The sequence below is a fragment of the Schistocerca serialis genome, chromosome 3 (genome assembly GCF_023864345.2).
Source record: "Schistocerca serialis cubense isolate TAMUIC-IGC-003099 chromosome 3, iqSchSeri2.2, whole genome shotgun sequence".
In the NCBI taxonomy this organism is placed as follows: domain Eukaryota; kingdom Metazoa; phylum Arthropoda; class Insecta; order Orthoptera; family Acrididae; genus Schistocerca; species Schistocerca serialis.
The window spans coordinates 232,254,455-232,262,888 of NC_064640.1; positions in this window are offsets into that span (position 1 = coordinate 232,254,455).

Below are 8,434 nucleotides of genomic sequence, written 5' to 3' on the forward strand. Positions count from 1 at the left end.
AGGGATTCTATTTGTGTTTATCTGCTCTGCATAGTAACTAACAGTTCTTGATAAAACTTTACGTAGTTTTCGTGTTAGATTTCTTAGTGTTTTCTTGATCGTTTAGAACAGAAAGCGCCCTAAAACCGTCTTTTGTTTGTTTCGCGGCCGTTAGCCACTAGTCACTTGAATCAGCAGTTGTCTTGTGACAGCCAGAGCGAGAGCACCAGCAGCAGCGAGTACTGTTTGTATAAAGCGTTTTTGTACTTATTTGCTGCGCTTAGCTTTTAAATAGTTTTTCTGGGAAAACCTAGCGTAGTTTTCGCGTCTCGTATTTCAGTGAGTGTTTCTTGATTATCAGAGTAGCTCATCAGAAGATTATCTTGGGAATTTGTCACCGTATAGAGTAGGGTAAACATAGTCATGTGTAGGGACTGTGGTTGTTGTGAGCGGACGCAAGGAGAATTGGCCACTCTTCGGGGGCAGGTGGAGGCTTTGTCTGTTAGGCTCATCGAGCTCGAGGCGCAGGCGTCGGCTCGTAGTGGCGTTGGGGCAACTGTGGTGAGACCTATGCCTACTTCGGTGGCCTTGGAATCACATGGAACCCCTGATGTCGCTGCGTCTTCCGGCAGTGAGCATCTTACCGGTCAGCCATCACTCCAGGGTGAATGGCGGACAGTGGTGGGCTCGCGCGTGCCTGGCCGAAAGGCGAAGGTGGGATCTGGCCGCGTGGCAGCTGCCTTACCCCTTTCCAACAGGTACGGGGTGCTTCCTAGTGGTGATGACATCGTTTCCGAGCCACCACAGGATGCCTCGCCTGTTGGGCCAGTGGCCGATTCTCCGGCAAGGCCCCGACAGTCACAGAGGGCGGGCCTATTAGTTATTGGGAGCTCCAACGTTAGGCGGGTTATGGAGCCCCTCAGGAAAATAGCAGGTAGGTCGGGGAAGAATGCCAGTGTGCGCTCGGTGTGCTTGCCGGGGTGTCTCGTCCGTAATGTGGAGGAGGCCCTTCCGGCAGCTATTGAACGCACTGGGTGTGACCGGCTGCAGATAGTAGCACATGTCGGAACGAATGACGCCTGCCGCTTGGGTTCTGAGGCCATCCTTGGTTCCTTCCGGCGGCTGGCTGATTTGGTGAAGACAACCAGCATCGCACGCGGAGTGCAAGCTGAGCTTAATATCTGCAGCATAGTGCCCAGAGTCGATCGCGGTCCTCTGGTTTGGAGCCGTGTGGAGGGTCTAAACCAGAGGCTCAGACGACTCTGCGACTATAATGGTTGCAAATTCATCGACCTCCGGTATTGGGTGGAGAACTGTAGGGCCCCCCTAGACAGGTCAGGCGTGCACTACACACCGGAAGCAGCTACTAGGGTAGCAGAGTACGTGTGGCGTGCACACGGGGGTTTTTTAGGTTAGAGGGACCCCCCCTTGGGCGAAACGATAAAATACCTGACGGCTTACCAGAGAGGACATTATCATCGTTGATAAAGAACGTCCGTCCTCAGAGACCAAAAACAGGAAAAGTTAACGTAATATTGGTAAACTGCAGGAGTATCCAGGGCAAGGTTCCTGAATTAGTATCTCTTATTGAAGGAAATAGTGCGCATATAGTATTAGGAAAGGAAAGTTGGTTAAAACCGGAAGTGAACAGTAACGAAATCCTAGACACAGAATGGAATATATACCGCAAGGATAGGATAAACGCCAATGGTGGAGGAGTATTTATAGCAGTAAAGAATTCAATAATATCCAGTGAAGTTATTAGGGAATGCGAATGTGAAATAATCTGGGTTAAGTTAAGTATCAAAGGTGGGTCAGATATGATAGTCGGATGCTTCTATAGACCACCTGCATCAGCAACCGTAGTAGTTGAGCGCCTCAGAGAGAACCTGCAGAACGTCGTGAAGAAGTTTCGTGATCATACTATTGTAATAGGGGGAGACTTCAATCTACCAGGTATAGAATGGGATAGTCACACAATCAGAACTGGAGCCAGGGACAGAGACTCTTGTGACATTATCCTGACTGCCTTGTCCGAGAATTACTTCGAGCAGATAGTTAGAGAACCAACTCGTGAAGCTAACGTTTTAGACCTCATAGCAACAAATAGACCGGAACTTTTCGACTCCGGGAATGTAGAAGAGGGTATCAGTGATCATAAGTCAGTGGTTGCATCAATGACTACAAGTGTAATAAGAAATGCCAAGAAAGGAAGGAAAATATATTTGCTTAACAAGAGTGATAGGGCACAAATCGCAGAATATCTGAGTGACCACCATCAAACGTTCATTTCTGAGGAAGAGGATGTGGAACAAAAATGGAAAAAAATTCAGAAACATCGTCCATTACGCCTTAGATAAGTTCGTACCGACTAAGGTCCAAAGCGAGGGGAAAGATCCACCGTGGTATAACAATCATGTACGAAAGGTACTACGGAAACAAAGAAAGCTTCATCATAGGTTTAAGAGTAGTCGAATCATAGCTGATAAGGAAAAGCTGAACGAAGCGAAAAAGAGCGTAAAGAGAGCAATGAGAGAAGCATTCAACGAATTCGAACATAAAACATTGGCAAACAATCTAAACAAGAACCCTAAAAAGTTTGGTCATATGTAAAATCGGTAAGCGGATCTAAATCCCCTATTCAGTCACTCGTTGACCACGATGGCACCGAAACAGAGGACGACCGAAGAAAGGCAGAAATACTGAATTCAGTGTTCCGAAACTGTTTCACTGCGGAAAATCGTAACACGGTCCCTGACTTCAGCCGTCGCACGGACGCCAAAATGGAAAATATTGAAATAAACGATATCGGAATTGAAAAACAACTGCTATCACTTAGTAGCGGAAAAGCATCCGGACCAGACGAGATACCCTTAAGATTCTACAGTGATTATGCTAAAGAACTTGCCCCCTTTCTATCAGCAATTTATCGTAGATCGCTGGAAGAACGTAAAGTACCTAGCGACTGGAAGAAAGCGCAGGTCGTTCCCATTTTCAAGAAGGGTCAGAAATCAGATGCGAATAATTATAGGCCTATTTCGCTTACGTCAATTTGTTGTAGAATAATGGAACATGTTTTGTGTTCTCGTATTATGACGTTCTTAGATAATACAAATCTCCTTCATCATAACCAACATGGATTCCGCAAACAGAGATCATGTGAAACTCAGCTCGCCCTATTTGCCCAAGAAATTCACAGTGCCGTAGACACTGGCGAGCAGATTGATGCCGTATTCCTGGACTTCAGGAAGGCATTTGATACGGTTCCGCACTTACGTTTAGTGAAAAAAATACGAGCTTACGGAATATTGGACCAGGTTTGTGATTGGATTCAGGATTTCCTAGAAGAAAGAACACAACATGTCATTCTTAACGGTTCAAAATCTGCAGATGTAGAGGTAATTTCGGGAGTACCGCAGGGAAGCGTGATAGGACCTTTATTGTTTACAATATACATAAATGACTTAGTTGACAACATCGGTAGCTCCGTGAGGCTATTTGCAGATGACACGGTTGTCTACAAGAAAGTAGCAACATCAGAAGACTCGTACGTACTCCAGGAGGACCTGCAGAGGATTAATGCATGGTGCGACAGCTGGCAGCTTTCCCTAAACGTAGATAAATGTAATATAATGCGCATACATAGGGGCAGAAATCCATTCCAGTACGATTATGCCATAGGTGGTAAATCATTGGAAGCGGTAACGACCGTAAAATACTTAGGAGTCACTATCCGGAGCGATCTGAAGTGGAATGATCACATAAAACAAATAGTGGGAAAAGCAGGCGCCAGGTTGAGATTCATAGGAAGAATTCTAAGAAAATGTGACTCATCGACGAAAGAAGCAGCTTACAAAACGCTTGTTCGTCCGATTCTTGAGTATTGCTCATCAGTATGGGACCCTTACCAGGTTGGATTAATAGAAGAGATAGACATGATCCAGCGAAAAGCAGCGCGATTCGTCATGGGGACATTTAGTCAGCGCGAGAGCGTTACGGAGATGCTGAACAAGCTCCAGTGGTGGACACTTCAAGAAAGGCGTTACGCAATATGGAGAGGTTTATTATCGAAATTACGAGAGAGCACATTCCGGGAAGAGATGGGCAACATATTACTACCGCCCACATATATCTCGCGTAATGATCACAACGAAAAGATCCGAGAAATTAGAGCAAATACGGAGACTTACAAGCAGTCGTTCTTCCCACGCACAATTCGTGAATGGAACAAGGAAGGGGGGATCAGATAGTGGTACAATAAGTACCCTCCGCCACACACCGTAAGGTGGCTCGCGGAGTATAGATGTAGATGTAGATGTAGAAGTGCAAAATGGCTAAGCAGGGATGGCTAGAGGACAAATGTAAGGATGTAGAGGCTTATCTCACTAGGGGTACGATAGATACTGCCTACAGAAAAATTAAAGAGATCTTTGGAAAAAGGAGAACCACTTGTATGAATATCAAGAGCTCAGATGGAAACTCAGTTATAAGCAAAGAAGGGAAAGCAGAAAGATGGATGGAGTATATAGAGGGTCCATACAAGTGCAATGCTCTTGAGGGCAATATTATGGAAATGGAAGAGGAGGTAGATGAAGATGAAATGGGAGATACGATACTGCGTGAAGAGTTTGACAGAGCACTGAAAGACCTCAGTCGAAGCAAGGCCCCCGGAGTAGACAACATTCCGTTAGAACTACTCACAGCCTTGGGAGAGCCAGTCCTGACAAAACTCTACCATCTGGTGAGCAAGATGTATGAGACAGGCGAAATACTCTCAGACTTCAAGAAGAATATAATAATTCCAATCCCAAAGAAAGCAGGTGTTGACAGATGTGAAAATTACCGAAGTATCAGCTTAATAAGTCACAGCTGCGAAATACTAATGCGAGTTCTTTACAGACGAATGGAAAAACTGATAGAAGCCAACCTCGGGGAAGATCAATTTGGATTCCGTAGAAATGTTGGAACACGTGACGCAATACTGACCCTATGACTTATCTTAGAAGCTACAATAAGGAAGGGCAAACCTACGTGTCTAGCATCTGTAGACTTAGAGAAAGCTTTTGACAATGTTGACTGGAATACTCTCTTTCAAATTCTGAAGGTGGCAGGGGTAAAATACAGGGAGCGAAAGGCTATTTACAATTTGTATAGAAATCAGATGGCAGTTATAAGAGTCGAGGGGTATGGAAGGGAAGCAGTCGTTGGGAAGGGAGTGAGACAGGGTTGTAGCCCATCCCCGATTTTATTCAATCTGTATATTGAGCAAGCAATAAAGGAAACAAAGGAAAAATTGGGAGTAGGTATTAAAATCCATGGAGAAGAAATAAAAACTTTGAGGTTCGCCGATGACATTGTCATTCTGTCAGAGACAGAAAAGGACTTGGAAGAGCATTTGAATGGAATGGACAGTGTCTTGAAAGGAGGATGCAGGATGAACATCAACAAAAGCAAAACGAGGATAATGGAATGTAGTCGAATTAAGTCGGGTGATGCTGAGGGAATTAGATTAGGAAATGAGTCACTTACAGTAGTAAAAGAGTTTTGCTATTTGGGGAGCAAAATAACTGATGATGGTCGAAGTAGAGAGGATATAAAATGTAGACTGGCAATGGCAAGAAAAGCGTTTCTGAAGAAGAGAAATTTGTTAACATCGAGTATAGATTTAACTGTCAGGAAGTCGTTTCTGGAAGTATTTGTATGGAGTGTAGCTATGTATGGAAGTGAAATGTGGACAACAAATACTTCAGACAAGAAGAGAATAGAAGCTTTCGAAATGTGGTGCTACAGAAGAATGATGAAGATTAGATGGGTAGATCACACAACTAATGAGGAGGTACTGAATAGAATTGGGGAGAAGAGGAGTTTGTGGCACAACTTGACAAGAAGAAGGGACCAGTTGATAGGACATGTTCTGAGGCATCAAGGGATCTCAAATTTAGCATGTGGAGGGTAAAAATCGTAGAGGGAGACCAAGAGATGAATACACTAAGCAGATTCAGAAGGATATAGGCTGCAGTAGGTACTGGGAGATGAAGAAGCTTGCACAGGATAGAGTATCATGAAGAGCTGCATCAAACCAGTCTCAGGACTGAAGACCACAACAACAACAACAACAACAACAACAACAACAACAACAGCCCAATGTTCCCTTCAGTGTAGATTCACACCAAGCTTGAACTCTTAGGGGAAGAGGTGAAACACCACGTGAAATGAAGTTAATGAGTGAGGTTTACTACGTCTGTAGTGTATTGATAAGTTGAGAATTTGGGTCTGACGGGATATGGCATTGCAAGTTATTACGGGACAACATTTATTTCGGTAAGATATGTAGATGTAGAGCTGGTGGCTCTGAGTATGCTGCAGGAAGACGCCTCAGCTATGAGTCACCACGCAGTTGACGGCCACAACCCTGTCTCACTCCTTTCCCAACCACTGCTTCCCTTTCATGCCCCTCGACTCTTACAACTGCTATCTGCTTTCTGTACAAATTGTAAATAGCCTTTTGCTCCCTGTATTTTATCCCTGCCACCTTTAGAATTTGAAAGAGAGTATTCCAGTCAACATTGTCAAAAGCTTTCTCTAAGTCTACAAATGCTAGAAACGTAGGTTTGCCTTTCCTTAATCTTTCTTCTAAGATAAGGCGTAAGGTCAGTATTGCCTCACGTGTTCCAACATTTCTGTGGAATCCAAACTGATCTTCCCCGAGGTCGACTTCTACCAGTTTTTCCATTCGTCTGTGCAGCTGTGACTTATTAAACTGATAGTTTGGTAATTTTCACATCTGTCAACACCTGCTTTCTTAGGGATTGGAATTATTATGTTCTTCTTAAAGTCTGAGGATATCTCACCTGTCTCATACATCTTGTTCACCAGATGGTAGAGTTTTGTCATGACTGCTTCTCCCAAGGCCGTTAGTAGTTCTAATGGAATGTTGTCTACTCCCGGAGCCTTGATTCGACTCAGATCTTTCAGTGCTCTGTCAAACTCTTCACGCAGTATCATATCTCCCATTTCATCTTCATCTGCATCCTCTTCCATTTCCATAATACTGTCCTCAAGTACATCGCCCTTGTATAGACCCTCTATATACTCCTTCCACCTTTCTGCTTTCCCTTGTTTGCTTAGAACTGGGTTTCCATCTGACCTCTTGATGTTCATACAAGCGGTTCTCTTTTCTCCAAAGTTCTCTCTAATTTTCCTGTTCGCAGTATCTATCTTACCCCTAGTGAGATAAGCTTCTACATCCTTTCATTTGTCCTCTAGCCATCCCTGTTTAGCAGTTTTGCACTTCCTGTCGATCTCATTTTTGACACGTTTGTATTTCTTTTTGCGTGCTTCATTTACTGCATTTTTATATTTTCTCCTTTCATCAATTAAATTCAATATTACTTCTGTTACCCAAGGATTTCTACCAACTCTCGTCTTTTTACCTACTTGATCGTCTGCTGCCTTCACTACTTCATCTCTCAGAGCTACCCATTCTTCTCCTACTGTATTTCATTCCCCCATTCCTGTACATTGTTCCCTTATGCTCTCCCTTAAACTCTCTACAAACTCTGGTTTAGTTAGTTTATGAAGGTCCCATCTCCTCAAATTCCCACCTTTTTGCAGTTTCTTCAGTTTTAATCCACAATTCATAACCAATAGATTGTGGTCAGAGTCCACATCTGCCCCTGGAAATGTCTTACAATTTAAAACCTGGTTCCTAAATCTCTGTCTTACCATTATATAATCTATCTGAAACCTGTCAGTATCTCCAGGCTTCTTCCATGTATACAACCTTCTTTCATGATTCTTGAGCTAAGTGTAAGCTATGTTTAATTTATGCTCTGTGCAAAATTCTACCAGACGGCTTCCTCTTTCATTTCTTACCCTCAATCAATATTCATCTACAATGTTTCCTTCTCTCCCTTTTCCTACTGTCGAATTCCAGTCACCCATGACTATTAAATTTTCGTCTCCCTTCACTAGTTGAATAATTTCTTTTATCTCATCATACATTTCATCAATTTCTTCGTCATCTGCAGAGCTAGTTGGCATATAAACCTGTACTACTGTAGTAGGCGTGGGCTTCGTGTCTATCTTGGCCACAATAATGCGTTCACTATGCTGTTAGTAGTAGCTTACCCGCACTCCTATTTTCCTAGTCATTATTAAAGCCACTCCTGCATTCCCCCTATTTGATTTTGTATTTATAACCCTGTATTCACCTGACCAAAAGTCTTGTTCCTCCTGCCACCGAACTTCACCCACCCACTATATCTAACTTCAACCTATCCATTTCCCTTTTTAAATTTTGTAACCTACCTGCCCGATTAAGGGATCTGACATTCCACACTCCTATCCGTAGAACGCCAGTTTTCTTTCTCCTGATAACTACATCCTCCTGAGGAGTCCCCGCCTGGAGATCCAAATGGGGGACTATTTTACCTCCGGAATATTTTACCCAAGA